General features: G+C 40.9%; 1 protein-coding gene across 2 annotated transcripts in view; it reads left to right on the top strand.

Annotated features, from left to right (window-relative positions):
* Positions 1-16,648: 16,648 nt before the first annotated feature.
* GRM8 (glutamate metabotropic receptor 8) overlaps positions 16,649-17,322 on the top strand; it is a 331,061-nt gene continuing 330,387 nt past the window's right edge. For both annotated transcript variants that reach the window (XM_032688651.1, XM_032688648.1), the window contains exons 1-2: positions 16,649-16,770; positions 17,038-17,296. The gene's annotated coding sequence lies outside the window, so the exon portion shown is untranslated. The remainder of the gene's footprint in view (positions 16,771-17,037; positions 17,297-17,322) is intronic.

Here is a 17,322-nt window from a genome sequence, read left to right on the forward strand (position 1 = left end):
CCCTTGTTTTTAAGCTGTATTATTAAGAAATCCAACTTCAGATCCTTCTTGTGGTTTGTTTATAACATTTCTTGGCTTTCTATATTCTTAAAATACTGACATTGCACTCAGGTTCCAGTATTTGAATTACAATCTCAGCTGACAGAAGATATGGGATATCAGGAATTCTCTCTGCCAGATCAGAAAAAAAGAGAAGATATTAACAATTTCTACAACTGTAGGCTCAAAAGTAATCTTACAGCAAACATGAGACATTTCATTACAGTTTGACTTTTAAGAGTTTTATTTTTAAAATTTTTAATATGTGATGACACCTAAGATGCAGAAAGCATATTAAATTTAAAACCAAATCATGTATATTTAAAAACATAAGAGAAGTGGCATGAAAATCAAAACCTTTTGCCACTTTTTTCTAAAGGGATTTATTTAAATTCCACCTCCCTCTGAGAATATTGAGTTTTCTGATGGAGCATGTCAGGAGAATAAAATCCCAATTAGCTCATCTCAGTTGGACAGTATGCAGTTGTCCTACTTGTAGCAGATTCATTCTTATTTACATATCTGAAGATCATACTAGCCCTCATAATCACACAGTCATGTTAGGAGCTTATTTTTCATTTACTATTTCCCTTAAACCAGAGCTCTTCTCTAAATCGTTGAACTACAGGATACTGCTTTTCCATATCTGGATATTTGACCTAAATTCTTTGTTTGAATGAAAGTAGCACTTCAAGCACCACAGCCTCTATGTGGAGCTGACCCATACTTATAATTTTGCATGCTGCCAGAGTTTGTACTTTAGCTGCAGTGATCTTTTGTATTCAGTTCAATAGTAAAGGTATTTCATATTGTTGAGCCAAGAATAGAAACTCTGTGCAACACCATTTGAAATACTTCTGTTTAGAAATGTATAAATCCAATTTTCATTTGAAATCCATTTTATATTCAAGAATCTGCAACTGGATGATGAACTAGATAATCTTATGAAGTTTTTTCAGCTTATTTTTCTTATAACTCTATACTTTTTTTTGGTACAAAACTTGTTTTTAAACAGAAGATCCTTTGGTATGATGTAAAATACTTTGTCAAAGCCAGTTATGTCAGTATAATTTACTTTATCACCTAAACTTCTAATCTCCTCCAGTAATGGTATTTGTGTGACAAAGTCTGTTCTCTATAATTCTTACTGAAGAACGTTAATTATGCTACCATACTCTACTTGTGGCAAATGATATCCCTATCAGCCTTCCATCATTTTGTGAGTGATCAATACCAGTCTATCCCTTTAGGTCATCCCTTTTAACGTTCTTAATATCTAATTAGCTTTTTGCCATTCTTTCTTCTTTCCACATTGTACCAATATTTCTTAAAAATCAATGTCAATCTTCTCCCAGACTTTCTTGTTTTTTTGAAGAAGCTCAAGGACAAAGCTCTTCTAGCTCCTATGGAATGCTGAGGCCTTATGAACTATTCACACATGTCCCATTCCCAGATGCTGGGAAGCCATTTGTGCCACAGTTGTATAACATCTGGACATACACAGTGGGGAAAGGTGTTCCAGGGTTCGACTGTAATTTGGAGAAATGGATTAGACTGTAACCTCTGTAAAGTCTTAAAGTGGTCTTGGTGAGACCTTACATATTTGCCTCTCATGTCAATGTTGGCAGTGATTGGCCAGACAGAAAGGTAAAGCAGCATGAGAAAGGCAGCATGTTGTAAGTCCCTTAGCCTGGCCTGAAACTGGGAGACAACAACTTTCCTGTGTCCAAGGTCACTCCTGCCATGCCTCTTCCATGGTACTTTGTGTACCTTTCAGGTAACAAACTTTCTGCTTCCTTTCCTGAAAAACAAAGGATGACATCTATGCTTGTGTGGTAGATATCAAACACTCCAGCTGAAAATCTGACAAATCACTGTGAAATTTTACAAATGGTTTTACAGTTTGCAAATCCTACAAATGTACATCTGTCTCTTCACTCTGGTCAGTCTGGTAAGCCACAGCTCACTATCTCCGTTCTGGTAGGAAAAGAGGGAAAATATGCAGTCACTAAATGTGTGTGCATGTATGGAGAACCTGACTGAGGATTGTCTTTCATGACAAAGGTGTACAGGCAGGAGGGGAGAGGAATTTGCTTTACTTTGAGTTTTAATAAACTTTCTGATGCTCTTCAGCCTTTTATTTGATGGTTTGGTTTACCACACTGCAGCAAGGACCTTTGCTGTGGTAAGCTGAAGTATTGTCATTGTCACCTGCAATTTGAGATTGGTAAGAAGATGACACTAAAAAGTCACCAGCTAGCTGATGGCCATCTTAGTCTCAGTTATCAGAATGGATAGGTTAATATGTAAAAGCCAAACACCAGGTCAGCACATGGCAGAAATACACAATGATTTTCAAGTTTTCTTAACTGTTTTTATAAACCGTACTTATACTGGCCTATTGATCTCCTCTGGCCAGAGAAACTGGACTCATGACTTGTTCATACTACAAACAAGAAAGTTTGTTGAGTAAAATAAGTCAGTTTTAGACATAACTATCGGAATGGATCAAAGCATCGTTTGTTGCACATGACAGAGGAAGTATGATTGACCAGAAAAAGGTTGAATGCTATGGACTTCAGAATGTGCATAAAGTTTTGGCTTTACAATGCCCAGGATTTAAATGTTCAGATCTTCAAATGTCCAGTGTTCCTGAAGCACATTATTTTAATAAACTGGTCCCCTTGAAGACTGCAGGAAAAAAGCCTTAGGCTGGTTGACCAGGTTCCTATTGATTTCCAGCTGGCATGTTGATATCATCTCCTTCCTCCTGCTCACATAATGCAACCACTAAAAAATAATGTCTTGCTTTCTGTATTGTGATTGAGTTTTATTTCTCTGAGATTCTTTTCTAGCAAATGTGTGCATTATCAGCCTTTGTGACTGAAAAAAAATATCAAATTTTCAGTATATAAAATCGGATATAATTTCATCTTAGAGTTCACTACCACTAATATTTATCTGTGAAAGAAATGTGAGATCCTTGTGACACTATTTTGGGCTGGAAATGTTGAAGGCAATAGTATGCAAAGCTATCATTGTCACACAATATTTAAACTGGTTTTATTATACTCTTGTCTTTATCCACCCATTTTGTATCAGCTCTGGAACCATGTGTATCATCTAGTTAGGAACTATGTTTGCTGTGATTACACTTGCCATGGGGTTTGCCAAATTAAACGGAAATTGGCAAAAGCCTTCTCCATCATGTATCTAGAACAAGCAGCCTGCTTCAGTAAGCACTCAGTCACTATGTTGTTTAGATGCTTTCTTTGCTCACAAATTTCATTGAGTGGGCTTTCACTCTAGAACTAGTGTTTTTTCTCTGAAAGACCCATGGATAGATTTCTGTGTCCATATAGCTGTAAACTATTGTATGATCTGATTTACCTCAAAAAGAGAGTGAAATTGCAGGCAGCTGAATCTAACTTTATTCTCTTCCCACTTCCCACAGGCTTCACAATGTGCATCTGTAGAACTAGGGCTATGCTTTGACATGGACTGTTTTCTGTAACATGTTATTAGCATAGTAAAATACACACGTGAACTTATTTTCAACTGGTTTTCACTTCTACCTAATTAGTATTTACTGCTGCTGACAGTATCTTCTCAGTGTACCAAAGTCCAGAAGCAAGGTAAAAGATTTCTGTTCCTAATGTGGGATTTGGTCATTACATAGGCTTGTTGCAGTTGCTAAAACTGAGTCATTTAGTTCCATTTAAGAAGCTACAGTGTATCTGCTGGCCTCCTGCTGCCACTCCAGAGAAATGGGTATCTCCCATGTGGCCGGTGGTGATCTCCCACTTGTACCTCCCTAGGACGTGACAAACATTACTAGACACCTTTTACAGTTGGACAGCTGGACCGGGCTCTTGGTGTCTTTTATCCAAACATCCCAAAGGCTTCTTAACCTTGAAGGTTTCTAAATGCCTTTGGAGATCTTCTTCAACTCAGTCTGCAATGCAGTCTGCCTGTCCAATCTTCAGTGGATCTCAAAAGTAGGCAAAGCAGCATACAAAATCCTTTGAAGTGCACCTGCCTGGCAGACTGCCAAAACTGTGTCCCTCCCATGTGGTAATTATGTGGAAGGTGTTTCTAATGGGCCTCTCATACCTGTAGCACTGACCCAGGAGGCAGAGACATGGGAGGGATACCTTCCTCCAACTTCAGAGACTTCAGGCTCATACTCCCTCTCCTGTAGCACAGCACTGTAGCCACAAGGCAGCATGAGGTCTCCTGGTGAAACCCAGGAGGGGGTAAGGCTCAGCAGCCTCACTAGGATTTAGCTATGAAGAGGCTGGATGCAGTGGAACAGGGGAGCAGGGTTCTCTCCGCTGTTCAGGAGTCAGTTCTTCCCACTTAGTGGCCTATCTGAAGTTGTGGAAGGAGCTCAGGTATCTGACTCTGAATATCGTTCTGAAAATCAGCTTAAAAGGCGTTGCCACCTTGTGGATCTAATCCACAAGGACTAAGAAAAAATATATACTTCTAATGATTTCATTCATGTCTTTACAGTTGTTCACCCTGTAATGTTAATGGGTAAATGTCAGTGCTGACTGCTCTTGTGATTTGGGCCATAAGTCTTGTGAAATATGTGACCATTTGTAAAGACCTGGAAGGTGGGTGAAAATGAGGATGCACTAAGTTTCCATAAAAAAATAAAAATAATTTTTTCTCTATTTGGTATAAAAACCTTGAGAATTTGTCTTCAGTGGAAAGCTGAGGCCCAGAAGACAAATATGACTCCAAGTATAACAAATGACCAACATTCCTAATTTCAGCTAATACAACTCTGAGCCCTGACATGATTTTTTGATTGAATTGTAGCTGCAGAACCAAGCCTGTCTGAGTTATAGAAAAGTCTCCTGAACACTAGAAGTGATAAATAGATGGTATTGGTATCAGACTGATCAGGCTGGAAAACAAGAAATCTCAGGTCATTCCAGAACAGATAAATTATTTATTCACCTGACATTACAGATCACTTAATCATAGATAAACTACTGTCTAGAAAACTTTTAAATGATGCTTTATTGCAAGCTTAACAAGTGTGTTAACTTCTTCAATCCTAAGGGAATATTTCAGGGTGATTTTTGCAAGGAGTTGGAGTCCACGCACAAGTTTTCTTCTTTCCCTCACACTATTTTACATAATTTTGATTTCATGCCTCTTTCTACTAAATAATTATTGTGTTATATGGAGCACATACAGACACTGATATCAAATACAATGCAGCGAGTTGTAGTAATGTTGTTAGTACCAAGTATGTCATCAATAGCTGCTGAGGACTGAAAAACTTTTAAATTTTTAAAAAATTGCTAAATCCCTCTAGTCTTTATCCAAGTAAGTAGTACCAGCAGATTAAAACACGTTCCTTTAACAGAGACATTTCTCAAAGCAAGGTTGTTAATGGATGCAAATGTAATAACCTCAGGTTTATTTTAATTTTTTAATAGGTCACGTGTTCTACATACTCATTGAAGGCAGTGCTATTTTGAAGGGGTGATTGTTAAGAAAAAAATCCTTAAGCAAACATCAAATGTATGAGAAGAAAAAAATCTGAATATCTCTATTACCTGTTCGTTAAATCCCAAAATTAAAATTGACTCCACTGAGGAAAAGCTTTAAAAATTACCCACATTAACCCAATTAACTTCTCTAGAGATTTTAAATTTAATTGTAAAAGCATATTTTTAACTGGTAAATACCAGATTAAATTACTTTTTTATTTTAGCAAATGTGTATATGTTTTAGTCTTAACTTCCATTCATTCAATTAAAGTCTTCATGGATGATGTGACAACTATTGCAGCTCAGAAGCAGAAGCATTTCAGAATCCCAATGAGGAGTGTGTGAGTCAAACATTCCTCCACAAGGCTGCAGTTATGAGTGTTAAGCATTAAAATCCTATTTATCCAATAGCTAATTCATGGGAGATAGCTTTATTGCAGTGAGAAACCTGGACCCAAATGGACCCCTTTCTGGAAGTCTGCCCCTACAGACAAAAAGCAGATTTCTAGAGAATATGGATATGTTGGACACCAGTTCCAGCTTGCTTCAATTTCGAATTCCTCTCTGGAAGGTGTTACACAAAGGGACATGGCCCTTGTGGACTTGCAGGAAAAAACCCTGTGCTGAATCAGGATAAAACCCTGTTTCCAATTAAGTTGTGTGTTTATTTCATTTCCCCAGAGTACGTGAGGCTGCAGAGCTCCTCTGCAGCCAATACATCTGTGCTGACAGTGGTCTAGACTGGGCAGAGAGGCTGGATTTAGGTGGAAATGATCAGATAAGGTGCTCATACTGACACAGGCACTTACAGCTGTGTAATCAGAGCACATACACAGCCCACTAGCGCAGAGGCAGCCCCAACAGCCAAGACCCTCTTGTGTGACTGTGCTCCCTGCACCAAGAGGAAGAGTGTGCCCCATACATGGTCGTGGGTAGTGGTGGAAAGCTGTGATGAGGCTGTCTTTTTGTCTCCATTCCCAAAGCCCCTGGAGCAGAAACAGCCCTTTCACAAGAAGAGGCAGAGAAACCATGGCTCAGAGCAGGAGCATCAGAGCTGTCTGCACTGAGGTTGTGGAAGAGGATATTGAGGGCAGTGAGGAAAGGGCAAACCCATCCAGACCCTCCCACCAGGAAACTCATTACTGAAACAGGAAAAAATCCCTTTGATTTACTTATCTTTTTTCTTTTTTCAACAAAATCTCAGGTCCTTATGTCTGGATAGTTGTGGCTGCAGATGTCTAAAGCTAGTGCCCCCTTTGCTAGTCCCCTGAGACTCCCTCTGCAGTCAATGGAGAGTGTCTGCTACATTTGTGAGTCCATTTCCCAAACTTTCTTAAGACACCTCTTTCAGGATGAAGTGATTGCTCTGGAGAGGACTGTTTCTCCTCCCGGTCTTTAAAAAAAATCAGGGTTACTGTTATATGCCTATGTGAACTGTTATACGCCTAAACCAATGGGCATATGACTCTTGACATCTGGACTTCCTGGAGGATCACTGTCTGGCTCCAAAATCTGGCACAGATCATGATGCACTATTCAGCTTAGTGGTAAATACATTTAGCATGTTCATCAACTGTGACCTGCAAACCCAAGCCTGAAAACCACTGATGTAACTAACTAAAGCCAGTATTATTCCATAATATGGACAAACTCAATCAGTGTGTGCCAAAGCTACTGAATTTTGGTTTTGCTCATTGCTTCACGTGTTCGAAGTTTAAAACAAGAGTCTGTGTTAATGTTTTAAAAGCTCATAAAGACAATATACTTAGCATATTTTAATCCAACCTTATTGTATTTTAAAATGAGCATGAAGCATAGCATGTTGTAATGCTAATTTTGTAGAAGTGTAACTTCAGACCTTAGCAAGTGCAGTTAACACTTATACTGGAATACAGTACAACAGCAGGAAAGAAAGGTAATTTTAAGGTCTTTGACTTGTAAATTCATTGAAATAATATGATTAAAATGTTTCTTTCTGATGATCAACAAACTAGTGTTTTTATAAACCACTATGTGGTGTTTATGTTATTTTTCCCCTGTTATTAGGAAATAGAAGTGACAGAAGGGAATACAACTACTGACTTGCAGCCATTTCTTCTGTGGGCTCTCATCCAACAGTTAGCAATCATGCTTATGTGGATCTATCCTCACAAAACTGTTTCCTGACAGAACTGGCAGGAACTTGATTTTTATGTTGCTGATATTTTAAAACATCCTTTTTTTTTTTTTCCTGTTTGAGAATGATTACAAGATGCTAAAGTTTTCTGAGGAGCAAAAATAATGAAAAGAGATGTTTGGGACACTTCAATACATAATCATTTCCAGATAAAGTATATCTCCTGGTCTGAAACTGATTAAAATCTTCATTATTTTCTCAGTGTTTATTCAGTATTTCTGCAACTGAAGGGATAATATCCCAAGCAGCAGGGAACTGGGGCAATTTTACTACAGCCTCCTGAGCTGCTTGAGCAAAAGACAGAATATACCCTGCAGTCAGTACATGTGTTTGGGCTAATTCTTGAACACAATCTCTGGCCCAGTGGGTATTTTTTGACTGGAAGCAGGAAACACTGCACAAGAGAGAGGTATTGAAGATGTGTAGAGCACATCATTTAGCACAATAGGAACAGATCCATGGGGTGGGCACTAAGGGCCCTGTGTTCACACTGTCCCTGGTCCAGGCGTGTCACCTGGGAATAGAACTAGTCTGGTTCTGAGGTCTGGCTGCCCCATGGAGTTGGAGCATAGCTTATGTTTTGGCTTCATCTGAGATGGTGATCCTGTTGGTTTGGTCCAAGACAGCTCTATGGTACAATCCAAGCAGTTTAAATAGTGGTGAAAAAGAGGCTTACATCAAAATAACAGTCCTAATCCAAGCTAAAATGCAAATAATAGACATGTGCAATGAAACCCTTCTTGGAGTATATTTGAAATTAGAGCAGTTTCTTGATGTCAAAGCATACTGGTTTCAATCATTGGTTGCCATAAGTCAAAACCAGAATGCCTTCATGTGCTTCTGTCATGGAAAATGAATAGCATAGCTACAGGATTGGAGGAATGGGTCTACTCATTAGTTTCTCCTCTTGAATTGCCCCAGTCCTTTATTTTAAAATTTCCTTTGATTTTTTTTTTGAAGTGTTGAATACAAATTAAAAAAAGCCAACAAACAACCCAAACCAACAAAACCAATAACAAAGCAACATAATAGCATTTAGGGGTAAAAATAAATAATGAAGGAGAAATATTCTTGTCTGATCCTAAATAATTTATTTTATGTTTATTTAATTCATTATTTCATCATCCTTCAAGTGTTCAAATGTTTATGAGTTAGTCTGCCAAATATGTTTTAGACTATGGACTTTTTCAACTATATCATCCCCAGTGGAAATATGAAGATACTATATTCCCAAAGGGACCCCTGGTGGTCTAGTGGTTAGGATGCAGCACTCTCACCGCTGTGGCCTGTGTTCGATTCCCGGTCAGGGAAACTCCCCCGGGCAGATGGAGCTCGTCAGCCCTGTAAGGCCATCCATCTAAGAGAAGGTCACTCTAAACAAACCTACGTCCTGAGGACCTCACTGCCACTGTCCAAGCTCGCTCGGCCCTGGCAGATGAACCTCAAGATTAAAGGGTGGGCTCAGCTCAGCGCACACTGTGTCTCACCTAAAAAATCCACTGCGGAGGCTCAAAGGGTAAAGACCTTTCCAAATCTTCGTTCGCGAAGACTGGTCATACATACATATTCCCAAAGGAATATTTTATTTCTCGAAAGCTCTTGGCTGGATACTTGAAATTAATTCTTCGCTGAGTGAAGGGGCTTCAGTTTGAGTCAGAAGCTTTTTGCTCCATTTTACGTGTTTGATCACGTAACAGGCACACTTTTTTTTTTAGTAATACTTTGGTGGGTATTGAGAGTTAATATCGAGGAGAAACATAAGACAATATGGGAGAAGCAGCAAAGACATTAATGAATACGCAAATTTTGTGCCAAACTTTTATAGCTATAGTTGCTACAGTAGTTGTATTTCACGTTTTAAAACAGCTCTATGCCATTCCCAAGTTGTTGCAATAACACCAATGAGGTAGAATTTAAGAACTTGAAATGTTTCTGCTGCAGAAGCATCCCTACTCAGTAAGTGTCTGGTACGACACTGACCTAATTATACCACTAATGGTTACTTGTCTTCAGGTCAGATCTAAGCAAAGAAGCACAAGAAAGCAAGAGTCATTACCCTTAATACAAAGACAGGACAAAGTGGCTTTTAGATATTGTAGGTTATTTTTTTTGATACAAGAAAATGCCACTATCATAAGAATTCATTGCAATTAGTGTTTCTTGATTGAACTAATATAATTGATTGTTTTGTAATTTAAGTAGAGTTTAAATAATAAAGGGTTTTATTAAGATCACCTTATCACTGACAAGTGATTCCCAAACCACAGATGCAGTCCAGAACACTGGATGAATGTTGCGTCATTGTACACTTAATCTTCCTCCCAACAACACTGATAGGGAATTCTCTGTTGTTTCAATTGCATGGAACCTACAGCAAATATGGTTACAGATAAATTTTCTGATCCTCCAGTATATTAAAAAAGTTTTATCTTTACACACATAAGATAGAATTGTGTACATTATTTACGGCTGGTAACTTAAACAAAGTGTGAACCTTCCTTGTGAAACATGCAATGCATCATGCTAGCCTTTCATTAGTTACAAGGGCTAGCTATCTTAGAGCTTCACTGCAGCCTTTCAGCTCTGGCCCACAGGGAAATACTGGGATAGTTTTAAAGACTGTAACCTCAATCTGACGTGGGCTGTAAGTCATCACATGGGCCAACACAAGTCTATAGAGAAAATATTTGGTGCTGATGAGTTGATGTTCACAGCACGTGTGGACATGTGGATCAGACTAGCTCTAGTTTGGTCTGCTAGTGATTGTAATGCTTTAGGTGCACTTCTGGAGTGCAGCTTCAGCTTCTAGTTTTCCTTGAGAGGAATCCAGTCCATGAGCCCTAAGACCACTCTGTTACATTAACCAAAGCACATCGTAAGAAGGGACAGCTAGAAGGTTTACTTCAAGTGTGCTCATGATCCAAGATGAAATGTTAATGTGAACTCCCCCACAAAGTACCATATGGATGTGAAAAGTCATCATATGCGAATCTTGAGCAGCAGCTCAACTACGTCTTGTTCATGTAAAAATCAAGTAGAAAAAAATGAACTCTGACCATTCCTTTTTCCACAGGCAGTTAATTAAAATGATTGCTTAATTTTGTACCAATTAATTTTTAGAAAAAAATTTGCAGAATTGTTTCCTTCTAAATGTATAACTACTTAGTAAATACAAATTTTTCTAAGTCATTTTCACTTTTGAACGCTTGGCACATGGTCGATTGACTCCTTAAGACCATTTGGAGTATTTGTCAGCAACTCACTGTGGGAAGAGAAAGGGAAGAGGAAGGAGTCATTTATGCTGTAATATTAGCTACCACCAGAACAGACATAATAAGAAACCAGTCATGAACTGGTGGTGTGTGCTCTCAGAACCTGAGTCTGACCTGTCTTACTGTCTGCATCTTCCCACACTCCAGTGGGGGATATACCTCACCTCGCTTCGATCATCTACACTGCAGACATTTACATCTGAGCTGGTTGTCTAGACGCCTTTTATAGTTCATGGAGAGAAAAAGACACTTCTCAGGCATGATTTACATGTTCTATTTAGACGTCTATGGTAATATCAGATGACTCACTGCCTGGAAAGTAGCTATTTCTTTCCATTTCCATATTTTGCTTCTACCCAGGGAGCCTAGAGGAATGTTTTAAATACAGGAGTTGACATCTTAGATGGCTGAGAATCCATCCTGAATTCCTGTGTATTTTGCCCAAGAAAACTCAGCTCTAAAAAGCCAAAAATATATTTACATGATTCTTACAGAACAGTTTCAGGAGGAATGGCTAATAGAGCATGCTCCCCTGCTTATTTTGATTTTATGGATCTGGGCACATGAAGTGACACCATAATCTACTTAACATCATTCTTATGAGTTTACATATCCACTCAGAGAATAACCTCAGGCCAAATGCTGTTCTGGATATATATCTGCTGCCTGTATGGACCCTGTATGAAAGCCATGGTTTTAGGGGAATTCTCAGAGCCTCATCAAAAATGCTCTCCCTGCTGCTTGAGGGTGGGTCTTGCAACATTTAAACGTACAATCACATCTAAGTAAAATATTTTTTTACTTCAAGTGAGTCTTCATTCATGATTTTGATGATTTCTAGAACTGCAATTCTATTTCTTCTGCAGCAAGCCATGAAAACAAATGTTTGGCTGTGCAGTGCAATGCCTTGAACTCTAGATGATGGATTAATGGTTTGTTTTCTGGCTGTCTAAGAGGCAGTATTAAAAGTAGAATCAAAGTTTACGTTATATCAAGCCTTGAGGAAGTTTTTTCATCTAGGGACTACACAGGCATTTTGTGCACTTAGTTTAGAAAACAGTCTCCTGACAAATTCTGCTGTCCACAAAACCTATAGAAATACCAGACTTAAAGATTAGCTATTTCCACGCATTGCTAACTGAGAGGATTTTGCCAACATCCTAGAAGGTGGCTGAAACAAGGCAGAGCCTTATCAGCTTCACTTGCTGTTTGGCAAATGACATTGTATGCAAATGACTTATTTGGAAGGGTGAATAATTTTTTTTTCCCCGTGTAAAATAGCTGTATCCATCTGCTGTCTTTTAAGAGGAAAGGTTATGGCTCACATGTTGAAAAGGTAATGTGGCTTTACTTTCTGATTTATAAACCTTTTCTGTACATCACCTCAAAGATGTCAGCATTTCAAAGGCTGGTGAAGTAATCACTATATATAGCTTTTTATCAGTTTTTGTGAAGTGGCTTAGAGTGAAAGGCACTCTTAAACATGATTTCATTTTTCCTTTAGTGAAGGACAAAATGAAAGAGTAAGGTTTTAGAAGCTGCAGAACTTAGTACCTATATAGATACTTTATAGATAGAAACCCATACAGTCATTATATAGATACTTTATAGATAGAAACCCATACAGTCATTATACTAGAGGACATGCTAGTGGAGACTGTCCCCATTATAAAGGTATAAGAATGGATAACTCCCTTTAGGGGTGTTGTAATTTTTAGTTAATTAGGATTGAGTCTCTCTTTTCTTTAGCAAATATTATTTTTCTTCACAACAGCCTCTGCTGACTTCAATGTTCTGACTTGCGTGGGAGAGGATTTTGCAGACTTATCATCCACTTGTATTTTGGAAACTGTGTCTGATTCATGAATATACTATATCCTTCACTTAAATGTAGTATGTGTCCACCATTTTTAACTTCCAGATGTGTCTCCTTAACATTTCAATCATATTGAGAGGCAAATTCTTACACTGCATTAAGAAAATCTGTCAAGTTTTATGACAGTGTTCAGGACAGATATGTCACCGTCATCCTCTAGTTCTGTGCAGAGAAAGGAGATGTAAGAGAATATGACACAAGACTGGCCAGTATACAAGTGAGGGCCTGCCCTACTTCCATGTTTTTGGCAGCCTATGGTCAAGGCCAGCTCTGACACAACATGATGGTGTGACCTTGAGTGAGGCTCCTGAGAACACAGCTTTATGAGAAAGCTGTAAGAAATCTCATTTGGGCTTCCCAGCATCACTCAGGAGCTTTTTTAAACTCTGATATTCCTTTGCCCTTCCCTGAGCTGTTGCAGCCATGCCTGTGCCTTGCCATGTACCCCTCTAATGAAGACGATGATCCTTCAGCTTGATTTCTCTGCTTGACCTCAGATTTGCCTCACCCCTCCAAGTTGTCTAGCAATCTCTGAGATATGCTGACTGTGGTTGCTGTCACCAGACCTGCTCAGCAGTTTGGCTGCTAGGGAACTGTGTCTCCTTTGGAGGGTGCTGCCTCTGCCTGCTGTTTCAAAGGTTTCAAAAACCCATTTACAGAACAGTGTTCTTGTGCTGCTCCTTCCAGCAGAGGAATGATTTCCAACTGCTAAAATCTTCTAACATACTGGAGTTTGTTAGACAGATTTGGAAATTAGATACCAAAAATATTCTGATTCTGAAAATATCCTCTCTGGAAACTATGCTACCTTTCCTACATGGTGGCTATCTTTGTTTTATAGTTTAAGCTCTGACATCTCCTGTTCACTGCTGAAAAGTTTATTTGAAATAAGCCACAGTCGAGGCCTTCTAAAGGTATGTTCTATTTTACAGATGGTTGCACACTTTCTCTGGCCTCCAGATAATGCTTTCTGTCATAGTTACTGCTGTGAAATGCCTTTTCTCCACCTTTTCTTTTTTCACCATGCAATAAATTTTAAAAAGAAATATTAGCCTTAGAGAAGTGCACATAAAGCACTCAAGTTTCAAGTTCTTTTTTTTTAGTGATTATGTTTCCTCTAAAATTTAAACACTCATATTCTGAAACATTTTATAACTCAGAACCCAGTATTCACTTTCACTTTCATGGAAATCACTTACTTTGTGACTCTGTATTCCTTAATGGCTATAATCAGCAGGCCTTTGCCTAACAATGATTATTCAAGAGATTTTATTGCCTTGGTAGGTTTAATTCTCATGTTTGAATAACTTGGAAAGTCACATTTCTCACCTGAATAGCAATGAAAAGCCCATCCAGAGTGTCTAACTTCACACTATTTCAAAGTTAAAAAAAATCAGCCCATTTCAATGTCATTAAAAACTGTACTGGTGAGTGCAGTTATGGAATAGAGCCATTGGAACATGAGTTGCTCTGCCAAAATCACTGCTTGAATGCACAGAGGTTCAAAGTCTTCTGTATAGGAGAAATAGAGGCACAGAGATGGACTGATTCACTTGGTTTTGCTTGGCTTTAAAGAGATGTTTCCATCAAGCATTTATTTTAGGCAGTAATCTCTATGGTCCTGACATTTAGTATGACCATGCCAGTCTTCTAATGTGTAAGATGCTTCCTGTGCGAGTCAGGAGTTCTCATTTGAAAAAGAGTAATTTAAGAGCTCCTTTATGACAGCTTGGTCTCCAGAACTGGATTTCTTGTCTTCCAAGTTAGTTGTGCAAGTAGTAATTGTCACCAGTTCTGACATTAGTCTTCTCTGCAAACTGACATTAGCTACTGTTGGTTTTGAATAAGAATGAATCCTACTCAAAGAATCATAGGTGTGTTTTGCCTCTTTTTTTTTTTTGTAATCTATCCTTACCAAATGGCTATTTTCATGTAAAGCTGCTCATTCTGCCCCCTCCCTCCCAGTAATTTTCTCTGTTTCCATGTAGTTAAAACACAGCAAACTTCAGTTATACATTTATTAATCATACTCCCACAAAAAAGTCATCATGGTACTCATTGTAAACCTATGTAATAAGATATAGTATCAATACCCTCAAAACTGTGCTATAGAAAAGATGTGGCTAGAAGAGATAGGGCAAGGCATCAGATTACATTCAGGTTGGTGGCCAAACTAGAAGCACATTGGAGGTTTCCATATCCTAATCTTTTGACCTCAGCCTGGTTCTCCAGTTGCCAGATTTACACAAGAGTTCAAGCATCAGCTGTGCCCTCTGGACATCACTTGGTTTTGCTTTGCTGAACTTTCTGTTAAGCTGCTGAAGATGCAGAGTATAAATGAAGTTAGAAATTGGTCTATCCAACACAGATGATAACTCATGCATGGATTATTTTCCCAATGCGAGTAAAGGTGGATATCCACTTTAAAATAGAATTTTGCTCATGATTGAACGTCAGGATTAATCTATATGAATATATTCCTGATTTCTGTGATAGATTGCTGAAATCACAGCTCCTTAGTTTTCTTTTATGGAAGACTATGAAATAAAACAAATGCAAACATAAGTTAATATATTCTGTCTAAGACCTGGCTCATTTCCCAGTGCCATTTTGCAATTGTACAAGACCTTTTCCATGAGAGAAGTTACAGGCTTGAAAGACTCATCCATCTGAGTCTTGTGGTTTGCCTAGGGCAGACCTTTAACATTAATCCATGTGGTACCATATAACAGAGATGATCATGGAAACACTGGCTGGATATAGTTGAGCACACTGGGAATTCTTCCTCCTTCCAGCAATGGTGTTTTAAGTAAGCAAGACAGTCACGGCAAAGCAAAGAAAAATGTTATTTGTTATTAAGGAGTAGCGTGAAATGGGAAGATGGAAAAGATCCGGTTGATGTCAGGAGCCTGGCAAACCGGCCATCCTGCTCACACCGTGGGGTTTGGAGCCCTCCCCAACTCCCGAGGCCGGCGGCTGAGCCGTGCCGAGCCCCGCCAAGCCGTGCGGGGGCCGGGCACCGCGGGTGCAGTTGCGGGCGGCGCCCTCGAGGTGGAACCTTCTCACCGAGGCTGCGGCAGCGCTGCCGGGCGGGCGAAGCGGCCCAGTCGGGACTGCGCTGTCGGCTCTGCGGGGCCGGCCCGGGCGCTCCCACCCGGCGGCGCGGGGCATCCCTGTGCGATAGTCGTGTGGTGGGGAGCGCCTTTGAGGAGAGGAACAAACTTCCAGACTCCTCCGGCGAAATACTCCCGGCTGTGTCCCTTATCCTTCGGGGGCCTGGCTTCGTCCTGCAGAAACCTCCCGGGTGCCTGGGGGGATAAATCGGAACTCCGCCACCCGGCATCTGAACTGCAAGACGAAACCGTGGATGGGGGACAAAGAGCGTCGGGAATCTTACCCTGTCATCGATCCTTTGGCGGGGGACACGGCTCCGCCGGTCGCGGAAGGAGGGATGGGGATGGAGGCCCCGCATTCTCGGGGAAAGTGCATTAAACAGCCCCAGCTCAGGCCGGTGACCCCTTCCTTGTCTCCCTCTTTTCTTCCGCTCGCCCACTGCTACCGCCTGAGCCTTTACTGGCTCCCTTTCCCCACGAATCCCGCGGCACATGTGCGCGGCCCCATGTCCCGAGCGGAGCGGGTGTGTCGGCGGAGGGCGGTGCCGGCCGCGGGCGGGCGGGCCGGGAGCCGCAGCCCGTGGCCAGCTGGGGATTCACGTGGAGCCATGCCGTGCCGGGCTGCGCCGTGCCGGGCTGTGCCGTGCCGGGGAGCGCCGCCGCCTTCAGCACCAAGAACAGCTACAAGTGTGGCGCCGCGCCCGCCCCGCTGTGCCGAGCCGAGCCGCGCCCTGCCGTGCTCCGCCAAGCTGAGCCGTGCCGTGCCCGTCCCGCCGGAGAGGTGGTAAGCGCAGGCGGTGCCGCGCCGCTCCCGCCGGCGCCCGGGGACACCGAGCCGTGTGGCTCCTGGCAGGGACCGCTCCACCGGCGCACGCGGACGGTCTGGGGGTATTTTCTCGCTTGGCTGTGAGCGGCACGGCCGGGCCGATGCGTGTGTCCGCCGCTGCGATTGAGCGGTGAGGCGGCGCAGGGCTAGTATCGTCACGGGGGCTGAGCCACTGGTCCCAGAAAGTTGGCTTTTTTTTTTTTCTTTTTTTTTTTTTTTTTTTAGGCGAGGGGAGGAGAAGTGAGGAAGGAGTCAGTGGAGCAGGTTCGGCTTGGCTGATCGCAAGTGTTATACAGCACGACTGAAACCGCTCTCCTGAATACCTGTCCCAGGCTGAGCTTTCGCATATTAAGCTGACGCTGCTGGGGGAAGCTGTCTGAGACGAGGATTGTACAGAAATTACCTCATGCTATTCCCGATCGGCGCCGAGTATAATTCCAGTGACCTCCACAGTAATACGGATATGCAACTCTTTTTGATCAAGGTATTTATGTATCTGTGTGTGTCACC

Source organism: Chiroxiphia lanceolata, chromosome 5 (genome assembly GCF_009829145.1).
Source record: "Chiroxiphia lanceolata isolate bChiLan1 chromosome 5, bChiLan1.pri, whole genome shotgun sequence".
Classification (NCBI taxonomy): Eukaryota; Metazoa; Chordata; class Aves; order Passeriformes; family Pipridae; genus Chiroxiphia; species Chiroxiphia lanceolata.